We start from the raw sequence: 18,502 nt of genomic DNA, 5'->3' as shown, positions 1-18,502 counted from the left end.
TTGTCAAGTCAGCTGCCGTTAGGGATGGCTGGAGCTCATTTCTGCTGGGAATACTCTGAAAGCTGGTGTAGAATATTCTACCTGAGGGTTAAAGAAACTGAGACCTTTATACACCAAATGGCAGAGGGGGCTCCAGGGGACAGTGAAAGCCCTTAGGGAAGGAAATGCGAGGGCTGGCTGTTGAAAGTTTGACTGATGTGCATTGAAGAGGAGTCAGGGGACACGAGGTGGGGCACCAATAGCATCTGAACTTCAATGTGTGCAAATACGGCATTCAACAACGGGGAGAGCTGGATAAAAGCAAAGTCAGATAAAGATAAAGTCAGAATGGACAAGTTATTCTGGGCACCCAGGTTAGGTTAAGCAGAATTCTAAAATCAGAAGTTTTTCTCCAAAGCTTTCTTCTGTTGTTTTTCTATTTTCTTAGTTCTTTCATTAAGGGCTTTTCCTATGAGTTTTCCTTATAGGGAGCCCCCTCTGCCAGTTGGTGTGTAAATGCCTCAGTTCTTTCATCTATGTTAGGCTGTACAATTCTTCAATATTTAGGAATTAAAAAAAAATCTAACACTTTTTGTTAGAATTGTTTGCACAATCTTTCCTCATTTGGGTAGCATTAGATGTAGAATTAAGATTGGTTCCCATTCTGTGCTTGTTCTTCCTGGCTTTCCTTCTATTTTGCTGCTGCTGTTTTTAAAGAGATTTGCATTGATTTTGTGATGTGGCTGGTGGGTGCCAGGAGGAACTTAACTGGAAAGGAACTGTGAACAATTTGGGAATGTGGGGACTGTAAAGCCAGGGGTAAAAATGTAAAAATATTTAGTGTACAACACGGTGTGGGCAACAACCAATCACCATGTGAACCCTTGACTAGATACCGACTTTCTGCTCTATGCCAGAATTAACCCTTTAGTAGGTGACTGATCTTGGGGGTTCTAGAGGGAGAGGCTGGGATTACTGGGATAACCTGAGGATTATATGAGTGGCTCAGAGCCATGGCTAGTTACCAAATGGTGCTTAAGTATTACATATTTTAACAAGATGTGAATACTTGCTGAATCTCAGCCCTGTGTATAACCTAGATAAAACTTTGTCAGAATTTGCTTCTTTCTTCCAGGTGTAGTGGTATGTGCTTATGTCTCAGGATCCTTGGAGTGTCACTTCACCAGCTGGGAACATCTGTGGCCAATGGCACCTTTGCCTGAGTTTTGCTTGGGCCCACTGGACTTGTTCCACCCACTTGGCCTGGCAGGCTGCACTCGGCTTTTGCTCCTAGCCTGGATCCCACACCTGCCAAGGGCGAGCCAGGCATGGACCAGTGAGGGGGTGCATGAATGAGTGAGCCTGGGGTCCAGCCACTGTGTACAGCCAGGCTGTGGTGGGGCAGGCAGCTCCAGGCATTGGCATGGGTGCTGGCTCCCTGCTGTGGCTGAACTAGGCGTACCACAAGTGGCTTCCACTGCAGGCACTGGGGAACATGTTGGTGCCCAGAATCTTGGAGACACCAGGAATGGCAGAGCCCTAAATTGGGTGTCATTACCCTGGTTCTGGGAGCTCTTAGTCTGGGCTTCCAGAAGGGCAGCAGCTCTTCTCTCCTCTCTTTCTCCTTGCCATGATGTGGTGAGCAGTGGGGGCGTGTTTCAGCTCTGTTTGTGTTACAGCTCCTCCAGCCCCACCATTCAGTGGGTCTCAAGTTCTTGTCCCACATCCAGGAAGAATGAGATACGAGGACAAATGGAGGGTGAGCAAGGGGTGCTTTACTGTGTAACAGTACAGTGCTCAGGAGACCCTAAGTGGGTCACTCCTTTCTGCAGGCAGGTAGTCCTGACAAGTGTGCAGCTCTCAGCAGAGAGGAGACTCAGAGTGGGTAGCTCCTATCTGCCTCCAGGTCATCTGGATATCTACCCAAGTCTGGCTGTGTCTGGGGTTTTTATGTGCTTCAGAAGGGAGGAAATGCATGCTGATTGGTCCATGGGAGGTGTTGGGCAGGCCTGGAGAAAGCACCATAAGTTCTCACTCTGGTCGGAGGAACTGGCAGCTCCGCCCCTAGTCTTCAGGCTGTCCCTGGCTTGAAGGCAGGACTTCACCGGGGTCCTGCCCCTTTCCACCCAGGAAGCTCTCTGCCTCCTACCACCATCAACCTACCATCTATGGCACCCACAGCACCCAGGCTGTTCATGCAGAGGGGTGCCTGCAGGCCCACGCCAAGCTGCCCTCAATTCCCTCTCACTCTCTCCTGTGCTCACTGGTACTCAAAAGTCCAGAGGGGACTGAAGCGGCAGGGGACTGGCATGTCAGTGCCACCCCAAGAACACACAGACCTGGCCAAGTTGAGACAGTGACCAGTCTCAGCCACATCTTTGCTCTGAAATAGAAGCAGGTGCTGGGAGCCAGGAGAAGGAGGCCAGGCAATAGGATTGGGCACTTTCAAGCCTGCAGGGGCAGGGGGGCTTCGCAGGTCCACCCCCCCTCCAGAGCACAGGGATGCCCAGGTCTGCAGCCATAGTTGGGTGGCTGCAGCAATGCCCAGGAGTGTGGGGTTCCCACCCCACCAGCTTGGAAGGGGATGGGGCTCCTGCCTGTTCCCAACTCCTGCTGGCTCTGTGGAGCGTGCAGCCCTGGCTGCACCTCCCTCGCTGCAGCAGGCATCTTTGCAGCAGTGGCTCCAGATAGGCTGCCGCTGCTATCATTATAGTTGCAGTTCCTTAGAAGGCTGAGGCAGGAGGACAGCCTTGAGCACAGGTGTCTGAGGCCAGTGTGGACCACACAGCAAGACACTGTCTCAATGCAATAATAATAATAATAAATTTACTCCTGTGAATTGGGCTTAATATGACATTTTGCCTACCTCTGCTTTTCAGATGGGGGCTAAGGAGTCTACGAAATCCCCCAAATGTCTGTAATTCACATTGGTCATGTCTAGTGACTGTGGGAAATACATAACCTCTGAAGAGGTAACATGGACAAGATTAGTCTAGACTGGTATTTTAAAACTCTTGCTCCAATAGCATTTCTAAACATTAACCTACAAATGAAGAATTTAGTGTTTCTCTTTCAATTGATACTGAAGGAGAGTCTGAGGATCTCTAGCGCTATTAAGCTAGTTTCATTGTAACATGTGGCTGCAATGCACAAATCTTCAGTCATATATTCATAGGATTTAAATTATTTCAGATGTGCCTTCTCCCTGAAGACATTTTTCTGATTTTAATCTCATGCTTTTTTTTTTTTACTAATATTGTTGTTAAGAAAAAATATTACCCAAAGCTTATACATAAGGTTAAAAAAAAAAAAAAAAAAGGAAACTTTGTTTCCATTGTTAGACAATGCCCTGTTCCCAGATCAAAAGTTGGCACCTGATATAGTTTGGGTGCCCCTTCCAAATCTTATGTTGATGTGTAATGTCCAGTGTTGGAAGTGAGGCCTGGGGGAAGGTGCTCAGGTCATGGGGGAAGATTACTCATGGCTTGGTGCTCTGCTCACAATAGTGAGTGACTTCTTTTAAGATCTGATTGTTTAAAAGTATGTGGCACCTCCCGCTTACCCCTTGCTCCTGCTCTTGCCATATGATGTGCCTGCTACCACTTTGCCTTCCACTGTGAGTGAAAGCTCCCTAGGTCCTCCCCAGAAGCCAAGCAGAGGCTGTCGATATACTTGTACAGCCTGCAAAACTGTGAGCCAATTAAACCTATTTTCTTTGTAAATTACCCAGTCTCAGGTATTTCTTTATAGCAAAACAAGGATGTCCTAACACATCAAGATTTTTGTTATATTTCGTTTTCTGTACAGAGGCCAGATAGTATTTTAGACTGTATGGGCCATCCAGTCTCTGCCACAACTATTCAACTCTGCAGCAAAAGCAGCTATTTAAAACATGTAAACAAATGTGTGAGGCTGGGTTCCCATAAAACTTTATTTACAAAACAGGTGGTGAGCTAGTTTTGACCCAGAGTCTAAGCAAGGCTGTAATTGGATGACTCCTGCCCTAGGGTGACATGATATATAAGTTTGTTTGATTTACCATTTACTGTTGATTAGGGCTCAGACAATTTACAACTCTATGGTATTGCTTTACTGGAAACTGATAAGGTATAAATAATTTTTGACCAATATTATGCAATAATTTTTGTCCAGAAATGGTGGGGACTATTTTTGCCTGGTGGTGATACACACAAATTTCCTTGCGTAGAAAAGATAACCTCAAAGGATATAGTTGTATTGCTAGTAGAACAATAACAGTTTTGCATCTAACTTTGTGATTTATTGCAGAATTCTTTTCTTTCATTGATTATATAATTGTCAGTCCTTGTATCCTACAAGTTTGAACCTACAAGTTGGTTTGAACCAACTTTGTTGGTTCAAAAAAACCACTAACTCATTATTAAGTCTAATAAAGCTTTGATTTCTATTCATTATAAATTTAATTGAGAATTATATAATTTTAAACATTTTGAAAATTACATTTTGGGTATTGTCTGTTAAGATATTTGCCTAGATTTGATCCCAGTGCTCTTGTCCTTCAATTTTATGAACAGGTAGGGGAAGGAAAAACTATTTCTCTTGACTTTCAAATCCAACTCAAGACTCTTAAATAATCTAACCAAGAGCTGAAAACAAGTAAAATCTATCAGAATGTGATAAAGAAGCCATAGGTGCCTTGGAAAGAGCATTTAACTGAAATGTCAGGATGTGGCTTCAAGTTTGGCAGTAGCAGAAAGCATGTGGCATGTGTTTCTAATTCTGATACAGCGAACCTCTTGCAACATTTTCTGTTTTCTGGCAACATCTATCTCAAGATGGCAGGTGTTTTGCTCACTGGAAGTTGTCGGCACTTCTTTGATGTTACCTTTAAAACAGGAATGAAGGAACTTTTCAGAGTAAGTGAAATCCATGCATTAAATGTATTTTTCCCAAAAAATAACCCTCAGGAAAATTTAAGAATTGAGATTCTTCTCTCCCCCTTTGGCTCACAGCAGTGACTCTGTCTGCTTTTAGGAGAGGCTGAACTTTTGAAGGACGGCTGAGCTCATGCTAATCAGCGCGCAGTAGCAAACTGAAGTGGATTTTTTTTTCACATTAGACTAGATGGTGTAGTGCCAAGTGGAAAAATATTATTCAGTTTCATTTTGGATTCATGAGTTTCCTTTTTCTACTGTGTGATACTTGAAAGTCAAACTGAATGTCAGAGATAAAAATGTCATGCAGATTATAGCTAGGTTCCCTGGGTTAGTTGGAGATGTACACAGTTGAGACTCTTGACTGAAGTATAGAGAGGTCAGTTCAGCCCTGCTGTTCCACAGCCGCCCCCTGCTATTCCTTACTCCAAAACAGTAATTCACTTTTTGTGTCCAGTTGAAAGTCAGGTATGACTAATATTCAGCTGTGCTCCTAAAAGCTTAAAGACAGTCAGTTTATGAAAGTGCTAAGGATAAAGTTTTTAGAAAAGATAGACTCATAACTCTTCTACAAATAGAAAGTGGACACACGTCAAAGATTTTATTTAACTCGTTAATGAGGAAACAGTAAGACGTTACAACCAGTTCAAAGAACAATTTGAAGAGAAGACATACATGTAGGCTACCATAAATGTCAAAATGAATTTGAATGTCCATAATTGGTGCCAAAATGACTTGTTTGGGTAGGGGGGAATCAACTGAACCTCCCAGATTCACTTGTATATTTGTGGAGGTTCAATTCAATCCCAATGCTATGGTCTTTCAATTTTATGAACATGTAGGGAAAGGAAAAAGTGTTTCTTTTGACTTTAAAAACCAACTCAAGACTCTTAAATAATCTAACCAAGAGCTGAAAACAAGTAAAAACTATCTGAATGTGATAAAGAAGCCATGGGTGCCTTAGAAAAATCGAATGTGGAGCATCATTTGCATTTCTTTTTTTTTCATAGCAGCATTATTTGTAATAGCTGAAATGTGGAAGAAACACAAATGTTCATCAACTGATAAATGGACAAACAAAAGGTGGTATGTCCACACAATGGAACACCACTCAGCCCTAAGCCATAAAAATGGATGAGTGTTCATTCATGCTATAGTATGGATGAGCCTGGAAAACATTATGCTGCCTCAGAAGAGCCAGACACAAAAGGCCATATGTTGTATAATTCCATTTATATGAGTTGTGTCCAGAATAGGCAAATCCACAGAGGCAGAAAGTAGATCAGTGGTTGAGAAAGGCTGAGAGGAAGGTGGAAAGGAGGGTGACTGTTAATGGAGATGAGGTTTCTTTTGGAGTGATGAAAATGTTCTGAAATTAGTGTTGATTGCATAATTCTGAATCATTTGCATTTTTCAGTTGCAGAATTGTAAAGAACTCAAATAAAATAAAAGGTATAGAGACTCCAAAGAATCAGGTAACCTGGAAGGGTATATTAGACAATGCCTATATTTTCATTTAAAACATACAGTAATTTTTTTTGGTGTATTTTAGTCCTTTGCAATTTTTCTCTACAAAAGAAAACTCAACTAAAATTATGTTTGTATCTCTAGGGTTATATAAAACAGAAAAGGCAATAGTGTTCTTCTCCTGCATCTGTTTGCCAAACACAACATAATAGAACAACAGATGGACTAAGTAGCAGACACTTGAAAGCTAGAGAAATCAAATGGAAGAAAAAGTGAACTTTATTCTTTGCTTAATCATTGCCCTTACAGCATTTTACTTTGTGTTTCACATTGTGGAAAATTTTAAGAGAAAAATACTAAATGGACTGAGCTGTCTTAAGCTCCCTGTTTTCATTTTACAACTTTTCAACATTTTGTAATGTCAGAAAAAGCAATATAAATCTAAAGCCTTAGAAAATAACGTGGAAATCTTGTAACAATTTTTCATGGAAGGAAGAGGCAACAGCACAATGGATTCTACATGGCATACCTTTCTAATAACCCTTCTTATATACCATCCCCCCGAAATATTCCACTCCTAATAGCTCTTCCTGAATCTTTTCTCTCTCACGTACTCTCCAAAGTTTCCAGTTGTGCTAGCTCTTCTGTTTCTCCTGTCTTTTCTCTTTTTGTTCTCATGAAGATTAATTGCACCTTCTCAATTCTTCAAGTCTTCTCTCCTTCCACAACGATACCCTGATAAACAAACCAAACAAATACTATTTCTTTTACCCTTAGGAAGAAATGGAGAGGGTGATCACAAAAACTTGTAATTTGGTATTTTCCTCCACACCACACTTTATTTTTAACCTAAAGATTAAATATGTTTGCTATATACCTTGGAATATAAATAGCTACCACACTGTAATTTTGAATAAGTACACCATAAATGATAGCAATTTTATTAAACTTGTGTAAAAATGTATTTCTATACTTCATCTAAATGTCAACTGGGTTCCTCCCAATACTTCCAAAATTCAGGTAGGCAAAGGGCTGTATTAGTTTGCTGTGGCTGCCATAGCAGAGTACCATTGACTCTGTGGCTTACAACAGAAATTAATTTTCTCACAATTCTGGAAGCTTGGAAGCATAAGATCAAGGTGTTGGCAGGTTGGTTTCTTCTGAGGCCTCTCTCTTTGGCTTGGAGATGGCCATCTCCTCCCTGTGTATGTCTAAATTACCATTATAGGTAATTTGTTTAGTTTAATGTTTATGATTCTTATGGAGAAAATAAACATAATGCACACATTTAAAGTGTTCTTCATTTATCTTTGCATTAGTGCCTAAAATACATATTTCTCTTTCAAGATGGCATTTAAAAATTATTCTAATACAATAGCAGCAAAAATACAATTCTGCAATTATAAAAGAGCTCAACTGGAATCCATAATTAAGCTATTCTTATGTTTAGAATTGTGATTCTGAGGCCAGGCGTGGTGGCTCATGCCTGTAATCCCAGCACTTTGGGAGGCTGAGCCAGATGGATCACTTGAGTTCAGGAGTTCAAGACCAGCCTGACCAACATGGTGAAACCCTGCCTCTACTAAAAGTACAAAATTAGCTGGGTATGGTGGCACATGCCTATAATCCTAGCTACTTGGGAGGCTGAGACAGGAGAATCACTTGAACCCGAGAGGTGGAAGTACAGTGATCCCAGATCATGCCATTGCACTCCAACCTAAGCAACGAGCAAAACTCCATCTCAAAAAAAAAAAAAAGAAAGAAAAAAGAAATAATTGTGATTCTGAAATAAATACCACTACTATGTAGCTCTGTTGTAAGCTTTCTAAGTTTAGTTTATTATTTATTTATTTATTTATTTATTTTTTGAGACAAAGTCTCGCTCTGTCACCCAGGCTGGAGTGCAGTGGCATGATCTCAGCTCACTGCTACCTCCTCCTCCCGGGTTCAAGCAATTCTCATGCCCCAGCCTCCAGAATAGTTGGGATTACAGGCATGCAGCACCACATCCGGCTAATTTTTGTAATTTTATTAGAGATGGGGTATCGCCATGTTGGCTAGGCTGGTCTCAAACTCCTGGCCTCAAGTGATCCGCCTACCTCGGCCTCCCAAAGTGCTGGGATTACAGGTGTGAGCCACTTTGCCCAGCCTAGGTTTGGTTTAAACACACACATACACAATTTCAGTTGTGGGAGGCTTTACAAGTTATACTCCATGCACTTTTTTGAAAGAGTTCCAAAAGAGCCAACCAGTCCACAAGACAGGCAAAAAAGAGTTAAGTAGGATAGATAGGACTCCTACATAACATTAAAGCATGCAATAATCTGCAGCAAACAGGGAGCACTTCAAGGTTGGCCTACTGTCTTCTTTAGAATTGATTTCATCTTAACGTTTTTAAAAGGTGGACATTTTAACATCATCAAGTCCATTTGGGTGACGTGTTTCTTTTGTGTTAACTTGACTCGCCTGAGTGACCTAGTTAGTGAACCAGTCATGGGTAATTTGGTCACCAAGCAAATCAAGCCTGCAAGAAAGGCAGCCAGTATTCAAAATACCACGTTATTGTCTGAATATATTCAATTTATTTTCAACATAAACATGTAACCTCAATAGTGAAATGTGTAACTAATGCAAGCTCCTCCAACAAGACCAAGACAGCATCTCTTCTTCTTCTAAGGCTTAGGTTTTGCCCAGAATTCCCAATATAGGGAATAGCCCGTACCAGGAGTCATTGCTCCCACTACAAAGCCTTGGGCTGCCATACACATGTGGATCAGGTGAAGGGACATTTTAATATTTCCCCTGATCTTTAATTTGTTAATCCATGTGCAACAATTGCTGCAAAACCTGCTATTCCAGTGGAATTAATGGTGTCTCTTCAGCTTTTCAAGTAGGTTTGGATTCCTGATCTTCATTATATGAAGAAAGAAAAACATCTGTGTTGGTTGACACAGTGATTGCTTGAAGAATCTTCTGAGAGCGAGAAAAACTCTTAAAATCCAAATGGCTTCTCCAATCTTTATAGTTTCCAATTTTTTTCTTATTATTGAGTTTTAGGAATTCTTTGTTATATTTTGGATATAAATCCTTTGTCAGATAAGTGTTTGCAATTCTTTTCTTCCATTCTTTCATTTTTTTAACAGTGTCTTTTGCAGATAAGTTTTTAATTTTAACAAAATCTGACATAACTTTTTTTTTTCTCTCATAGATGTGCTTTTGGCATTATATCTAAAAACTCATCTTCTAATCCACATCATATAGATTTTCTCCTAGGTTTTCTTGTAGAATTTTTATAGTTTTACACTTTACATTTAGGTCTATGATCCATTTTGAGTTAATTTTTGTGAAAGGTGTAATAGGACCATTTGTTGAAGATCCTTTCTCTGCTGAATTGTCTTTGAATCTTTGTCAAAGATAAGTTGACTATATTTGTGTGGGTCTATTTCTGGACTGGTTTTAATCAATATATGTAGAAAACTTACTGTTAGGTAGCTTAATACCTATGTTAGGTATTCAAATTTATTCTCTAAGAGGTAGAAAACAAGTGCCCCCAAGTCTGCTATCTCTCCAGAAGGAAAAAAAAAAGGATAAAAATAAAATGCATTTAATTTCAATAAGCATGCGTGTGTATGAAAATCTACCTTAAAATAGCTAAAATGGTAAAAGATGTGTTGCTATTCTAAAGTCAGAAGAGTTGGATTTGCCTCCGGCAGCTTTAAGCTTCCAGGGTGTTATGGCTCACTAGTTTCAGGTTAGAAAATTAGAAATGCAAGGCATGCTATGGTTTCAGTATCTGCCATTCTATCATAATTTTGTAGTACAAGGGTTTCCAGGGAGGGACCTAAGGTAGAGGGTGGGAGGGAGGGGGCAAAAATTTACGGAGAAAAGAATGAAAGGTACCAAGAGAACTGGTCCAACTATCTGTCTTTATTTTTAACAGCTTTCAAAGCAAGTCATGCATGCTGAGCACTGCAAAAGCACTAAGCATTTGTGGAGTGGGAAAAAAAATCCTCTGGGAATATACCGCTTGAGGGGAGAAAATGGCTTCATAAAGAAATGATGCAAACACCATACTTTGCCCTGCCAGCAACTTCTCTCTTAATTTGCAACTGCAGAATGAAATATCCACTACACCAAAGCCTCAGTCAGCTGCAAAAACAATGTACTGTAATCTGATATTTATTTTTGCTGAAATGGATCCACGGCCCTGACATTTCAGATTCTGCAGCTTTGCAAAGCAGCCAGAGAGCCTTTGCTGCCCTTGGGGGAGTGCAGAAGGCCATGAAACATCTTCACTTTTGCAATATAATTTTTCTTCAAGAACTCAAGCCAGAGTTGCATGAGTTTCCATCCAGCTTTGGGAGGGAAAAACAAAAACGAATTAATTAAGCTTACCAGACAGCCTTCAAAAAGTGTAATGTCAGCCCTTTATTATGATATAATATCAGCCAACACTTGGTTCACTTTCCCCGGGAGATACTGGATTGGAGCTGCTGATTATGGAAGAAGCACTTGGCTGTCCCAGCCCACACACTCAAGTGATTTAAATCTAGTCTCAGGAGAGACTTGACATCATAAAGGGAAAGTGTATTCAGGTTTTCTAATCTATGAAAACATTACCTCAATACTGCTAAACTCAAGCCTTACCACCATTTATTTCTTTCCTTCTATCACAAAACTTCACAGAAGAGGAATCAATGCTTCACTACTTTACTACCTAACATTTCCTTAACTCTGAGATCCACTGCCATAGAAAACGTGAATGATGCTCTTCTTTTAAAGGTCACCAAGGACCTCACATTCTTCAGTCCAATATGTATTTTTCAGTTGCCATGGACTTTACCATTAGACACCACTTACCAACCTTTTTTTCCATTCTGAAGCTTTGTGTTTCCCTGCCTTTTGTGGACATAGTGCCGGAAGTTTCCTCTCTGCCTCTTTTCTGTGCATTTTCCAGGCCGTTCCTTGTGCTCATTCTCCAAGGTTCTTTATTTCAACCTCTTATTCTTTTATATTCCGTCTCTCAACAAGCCCCCGTTCCCATATTCACAGCTGTCATATCCCTGATGGCTGGCACTTTAGCAGCAATCTTGAATCATGAAGTACCCTTGAGGATGAAATTCACCAGTGGAGGATGCTGAAGCAGGGCATTAGAAGAAACTTGCCAACCTCCAGATTTCTTTTATGTAGTAGAATAAGCCCTGTGTGTTTAAGCCATTCTTCCTTTGAACTTCTTATTTTATGCAACAGAATCGAATTTAACTAATACAAATAGGTATCAGCCTGGGTATTGTGGCTCATGCCTGTAATCCTAGCATTTTGAGAGGCTGAGTTGCAAAGATCGCTTGAGGCCAGCAATTAGAGACCAGTGTGGGCAACATAGCGAGACCTCATCTCTACAAAAAATGAAAAGATTAGCTGGGCATGGTAGCACAGGCCTGTAGTCCTAGCTACTCAAGGAGGCTGAGGTGGGTGGATTGCTTGAGCCCAGGAGTTTGAGGTTATAGTGAGCTATGATTGTGCCACTGCACTCCATCCTGGGAGACAGAGCAAGACCCTGTCTCTTAAAGAAAAAAAAAAAAGAGTATAATAATGCCTTGCTCGTAAAGTCAGTATAAGGTTTACAAGATACATACAGGTCATGTATCTAGCTTAGAACCAGTCATGGCCTATGTGGCCAAATTTTACAGTTATTATTATTATAAACTCTATGCCTATATTCTAGCTGTGGTATACACCATACCACAGACCATCAACTGTGTCCTAAACAAATCTCCCCACAACCAATTCCTCCTAATCTCCTTCTTCTTTGGTTTATGACATGACTAATTTGTTTCTAATGAAGGTGTTGATTTTCCCATTCTTTCCCTTTTAATATTGAATCAGTTACTAAACCCTACTAATGTAGTCCTTTGAAACATCTCCAATTACTTTCCTCATTTTTATATTTCCTCTGCAAACTCCCTAGTAGGGACTTCCATTATTACCTACCCAAACTATTGCAACTGTCAACTCAGTTGTTCCCCCACCCTTGTGTATCCTCCTCTTTTCCAGGTTACTCTATGGAAACCTTGAGATGAAACTTCCAAGAATCCTGCTCTAATCTTGTTGCTCCTCTAATTGAAGACCTGAATAACATATGATTGTCCACTGAGCTAGATAACTCCCTCCTCAGCCTGGCTCTTGAGATCCCAACCTATCTTCTGACCTTGATCTCTGTCTCCTTACATGCCAGTCAGTCTAGACCCTTCAATTTGCCTTCTACTTTCTTAACTCTGTTGCTTGGCTCATGTTTCACTCATCCAGAATGTTCTATTACTCCATCCACTTCCTACATTTCAATTTCTTAGCAAACTCACAAAGCTGCATGGAAATATTGTCATTCCAGGAAGTCCTCTTTCTAAAATGGATGTTATTTTCCCTTTACTTCAAGCATTTTGTGTCTGTCTTATGGCATTTGTGTTCTATTGCTTCACAGCAGTGATTCTCAAAATTTGGAGAGTGTCAGAATCACCTGGATGAATTTTGAAAACACAGATTGCTGTGCCCCACTCCCAGAGACCCTGATTTACAAGGTCTGGCAGGGTGGAGTCTGAGAATCTGCATTTCTCACAGGATCCCAGGTGATGCTGCTGGTTTGGGGATATCACACATTGGGAACTGCTTTATAGTGATTTGGATCTAATTCTCCTTCTATATTGTAAATGTCGTGAGATGGAACAATATGGCTTATTTTAACCTTTGTATTTCCTGTATCTTTCAACACGCAGTAGATATTTAATGATTATTTATTAATATTGAAGGCCAAAGTTTTGCTTTTAAACTTGACACTTAATTTTTGGAGTTATGTTCTGTTGTTGGTTCTCATCAGCCAGAAAGAACACAACTAAGTGCTATTGCCAAGGGCACAGCCGAATTCTTCCTAGTCTTCGCTGTTGTTTTTGGTCTGGGGATGTGAGCTCACAGCATGTTCTTGGAGGAATGTTAAGTATCAAAGGCAATGACATGACATGAATTCAGTGAACGCAGTAGTTGGAGGACTCCCCCAAAGAAATAGGATGACAGAAGTTCAACATTTGTGAAATTAAGTATGAAGGTTGCCATGGTAAGGTAACAACAGATTTGAAATCTATAATTGTACTGGAGAGAGGCCTGTTAGAGTCCCCTCCATGTATTTTGTTCTCTCTTATGCTTTTAATGCTTCAGAAGCAAGTCACTCTGAATTCAAGTTGTGATTATAATTACCCTTATTATTATTCTCAGAACGTTCTTTGGAACCAACATGGTTTTTAGGGAAGAAAATTAATTGCAGCTTTTCTTGGTTTAGAAATGTAGGCAACTGGATATTCTGGCAAATTCACATCCTGTCTTCCTCCCATGCGTAGATAACAGACTTTCTCTTTCTACCTGTTTATCCAGTTTTCCAGTAAAGGTATTTTTTCAGGAGGGTATTATGGAATTCTGCATATTGTAATTGTTTTTGAAATCATAAGAAAATCAAGAACAAGTCAGCCAGAGAAACAATAACACCACAGTCATCTCCCCAGAGACCTTTGTTTTTAGGTTTTAATATTTCATGTCAGACTTCTCATGAAGTGAATTCTATAAAAATAATGAAGGATATATGGAGATCATTACAATAAAGGATACATATCAAATATGGATATTTTTTATTTTAAGGAGGCAATTTAATTATATCCAGATGGAACATTTAAAAAGTCACATCTATGCATCATCATCTTTCAGCAGTAGCACAGATGGTACCTTTTCATTTGTACCACGTGCCAACATTGACAGTGTGTCCAGCTGTCTACCCCGCCTCCATCACAATTCCAAGTTTATGTGTAAAAGGACATGTTGGTTAAGTCAGAGACCCGTGGGAATCTGCATTACCAGGGGCCATGACATTACTATTTCACAATATTTCCTTCTTGAGGGAAGCAGATGGGGTTGCCAGACCTTGGCTTTTGTTTGCTGCACTTGAGTAAGGTGCCCCAAGTCTTTTTGCCCCATCCCGGGGACAGGCCACAGATCCGCAGTGATAGAGAGAACCTCGCAACATCTGCAGACCTTCTGCTAAAGCCCTTGTTTGTTTAATATTCTGTTTCCTTGCTATTTATGTTTCTAGAAATTAGGGAGAGGCTTATCCCTTCATGTCCCAAGTAAAGTTAAAAATGATGACTGATGTCATCAAGGGCCCTACAGCTTACGAGAAGCAAACGAACAAACCCATAAAACCAAATAGAGTGGAAACACATCATCACCAGCACCAGCACATCGCCCCCCTCCCCCATCTAACTGTACGAATGGTTTGTGTGGAAACAGTAGCAGGAATTTTGTTTCTCTAGGGAAATTCCTATGGTCTTCCTGGTGCAGCATACCAGCTTGGGGCCCAGAAAAATCCCAACCAGGGGAGGCACCAAGAAATTAAGTAATGGGAAGCACTTCTCATTGCATTTGAGGGCAGCTAAAGAGAAAATGAAAGCACTTGCCGGCCGGGCATGGTGGCTCAAGCTTGTAATCCCAGCACTTTGGGAGGCCGAGGCGGGGGGATCACGAGGTCAGGAGATCGAGACCATCCTGGGGAACATGGGGAAACCCCGTTTCTACTAAAAATACAAAAAATTAGCCGGGCGCAGTGGCGGGCGCCTGTAGTCCCAGCTACTCGGGAGGCTGAGGCAGGAGAATGGCATGGACCCAGGAGGTGGAGCTTGCAGTGAGCCGAGATGGAGCCACTGTACTCCAGCCTGGGCGACGGAGCAAGACTTGTCTCAAAAAAAAAGAAAGCACTTGCCACACTCTCAGGCTGACTTGCAGTTTGTTTTGTTGTGATAACACAAACTGTCCAAAGAGCAGAGAATCCCTAATTTTGGCATATCCTAGGGCCCTGGGGCATTTCATGGCCTAGCACTTACCACTTTATTGACAAATCCTAAACTGACTGATGTCACTGATAGTGATAGGCACTTATCATTTTCAACATTCCACAACTGTGCTAACCTCAGTGGTCTCCTGCCCCTGGCTGTTGGTAGAGAGCTTCTAGTTCTTTGAGTTCTTTGAAAAGCACTGTCTCCTCATTCCTCAGCCCTTCCTGTGTCCTTGTGCTTAGTCAGGAGCCTCTGCAGCTCCTCTCATCAAGAGATGGAGCCTATTTCCTTGCCCTTTGGTTCCGATATCATCTGTGTGATTTGCTTTGGCCAATGGGATGTCGGCAGCTGTGACTCAAGCAGAAGCTTGAGAAAAAGCTTGTTCTTTTGCAGTGGGGTTTGCTCCTCTGCTGCAGCCATGAGCAAGTGCCCAGGCCATCCTGCTGGAGAATGAGAGGGATGGGGGCAGGGCAGAGTTGTTCCATTTGTCCCAGGTAAGAACAGTCTAGGAGCAACTCACAGCCAAAGGACTCCGAGACCAATACTTTACCTTCCATTTCATTGTCAAATTCTGGTTTTAGGGCTGGGCACGGTGGCTCACTCCTGTAATCCCAGCACTTTGGGAGGCCAAGGCAGGCAGATCATTTGAGGCCAGGAGTTCGAGACCAACCTGGGCAACATGGTGAAACCCCGTCTCTACTAAAATTATAAAAATCAGCCAGGCGTAGTGGTGCGTGCCTGTAATTCCAGCTGCTCAAGAGGCTGAGGCATGAGATTTGCTTGAATTTGGGAGGTGGAGGTTGCAGTGAGCCAAGATCATGCCACTGCACTCCAGCCTGGGTGACAGAGCAAGACTCTGTCTCAAATTAAAAAATCTGGCTTTATCGCCCATGTAATTCCCAAGCTTGCCCACTTTGCTCTAACTCCATGGCTGCCACCCTGACAGCTGTACCATATTTCACCTGGATTTCTGCAATGTCCTTTTTCCTTCACACTTTCCCGCAAGACTTTGCCCACTCAGCAACCTGGGAATCTTTTAGAAACATAAATCAGATGGTGTCAGTCCGCTGGATAAACCCTTTGCTGGGTGCTCCTTCCTCTTAGAATAAAAGCCAATACTTAGGCCGGGTGCAGTGACTCACGCTTGTAATCCTGGCATTTTGGGAGGCTGAGGTGGGCAGATCACTTGAGGTCAAAAGTTCAAGATCAGACTGGCCAAAATGGTGAAACCCCATCTCTACTAAAAATGAAAAAATTAGCTGGGCATGGTGGCGGGCCCCTAATGCTAGCTACTCGGGAGGCTGAGTCAGGAGAATTGCTTGAACCCAGGAGGTGGAGGTTTCAGTGAGCCGAGATCATGCCACTGCACTCCAGCCTGGGAAACAGAGCAAGATTCTGTTAAAAAAAAAAAAAAAAGGCCAATGCTTAGCAGTTCTCAAGGCTCACACGGTGTGCTTCCTTAGCCAAACTCACTACACTGCCCCAGCCTCTTCCCAGGCTCCTATTCCACTGACCTGCTTTTTTCCCTTAGCAAGATAACTTCCTTCCCATCTCCGAGCCTTTGTCCGTGCTGCTCCCTCCACTTGGAATGCCGTTTCCCCAGCACTGCCAATCACTGGCTGATTTTCTTGCTTCAATCTTTGCTGAAACATTACCTCCTCCTGGAAAGCCTCTCTGTCCTCTACCTAATGAACCCTCCAAGTTGCAGTCATACCATCTAGATGATTTCTTTCATAACATTAATCACGATCTGTAATTATCCTATTATTTATTTGCTTCTTCGTTGGCTGCCTTCCTAGTTAGAACGTTAAGTTCCTCTTAGACAAGATTGTGATTTTCTTACTTTCACTGATATTTCCAGCACCTTGCCCAGAGCTCAGGATATTGTCAGTGCTCTGTGGCTGCGTCATATATGAGGTTAAAAGTGGAGAATCCTTATACCTGTACATGCATTCACACAAATAACACACATGCAATGTGTTCATGTGAATGTTAGTGATTCCTTTTTCTTTCTGTGTGTGTGTGCGTGTGTGTGTTTTGACCCTGTCACTTAAACTGGAGTGCGGTGGTGCAATCACAGCTCACTGCAGCCTCAACCTCCCAGGCTCAAGTGATCCTCCCACCTCAGTCTCCTGAGTAGCTAGAACTACAGGCACACACCACCATGCCTGGTTAATTTTTTGATTTTTCTGTAGAGATGAGGTCTCACTATGTTGCCCAGGCTGGTCTTGAACTCCTGGGCTCAAATGCTTCTCTCACCTCAGCCTCCCAAAGTCTGGGATTATAGGCATGAGCCACCATGCCTGCCATGATTCCTTTAACTTCATTCTCATATGTAATGTATATGTGGAACACACATATATGTGATATATTTGCAGTATTTGTGTATAATGTATAATATATGTATATATGTAATGAGATCTTTATTTAAAACATTTTTGGAGTCCTTTATTTTTCACCCAACACACACACACATAAATATACACAATTTACTCCTCAGAATCTTGCATTATATAAAAATAGAAATTGAGCATCTTTTTGTAACAGTGGATATAAGCTTACTTATTTTTAAGGTTGCATAGTATTCCTTTGTATGGCTATATCATAATTTATTTAGCCATTGTGAATTGGTAAGTACTAAGGTTGTTTTCATTCGGTGATGAGAAAACAGAAGCTGAAGGAGATAGTTTGTCCAAGGCAACCAATGTTGAACTTGGGGTTTGAGTCCTAGTAATAGGGTAGGGCACCTGAAGCCTAACCTGGCACACCCATGCCATGCACATGGTAGGAGACATGTTTGTTGGGGGTAGATTCCATTCCTGTTGCCTGTTGCTGTCTTTTTTTTTTTTTTTTTTTGAGATAGAGTCTCGCTCTGACACCCAGGCTATAGTACAGCGGCGCGATCTCGGCTCACTGCAATCTCTGCCTCCCAGGTTCAAGCAATTCTCCTGCCTCAGGCTCTCAAGTAGTTGGGACTACAGGCACGTCCCACCACGTCCAGCTAAGTTTTTGTATTTTTAGTAGAGACAGGGTTTCACTGTGTTAGCCAGGATGGTCTCGATCTCCTGACCTCGTGATCCGCTGGCCTCAGTCTCCCAAAGTGCTGGGATTACAGGTGTGAGCCACCGCACCTGGCCGCTGTCCTATTTTTTTTGGCTCTACTTTCTCCAATCAATTCATCTCCCAAAAGTTGAAAGGGATCATATACGTCAGTGGTTTTCAAACGTTACTGCTCATAAAATTACCCAGAGATCTTGTTATAACACAGACTGCTGG

General features: G+C 41.7%; 1 pseudogene; it reads right to left on the bottom strand.

The window, feature by feature from the left end:
* Positions 1 to 8,367: 8,367 nt before the first annotated feature.
* Positions 8,368 to 15,134, bottom strand: LOC129138193 (HIG1 domain family member 1A, mitochondrial-like; annotated as a pseudogene).
* Between the last annotated feature and the right edge of the window lie 3,368 nt (positions 15,135 to 18,502).

Source organism: Pan troglodytes, chromosome 21, assembly GCF_028858775.2.
Source record: "Pan troglodytes isolate AG18354 chromosome 21, NHGRI_mPanTro3-v2.0_pri, whole genome shotgun sequence".
In the NCBI taxonomy this organism is placed as follows: Eukaryota; Metazoa; Chordata; class Mammalia; order Primates; family Hominidae; genus Pan; species Pan troglodytes.
The sequence above is the reverse complement of the archived record's forward strand: the minus strand, read 5'-3'. Positions and strand labels throughout refer to the sequence as shown.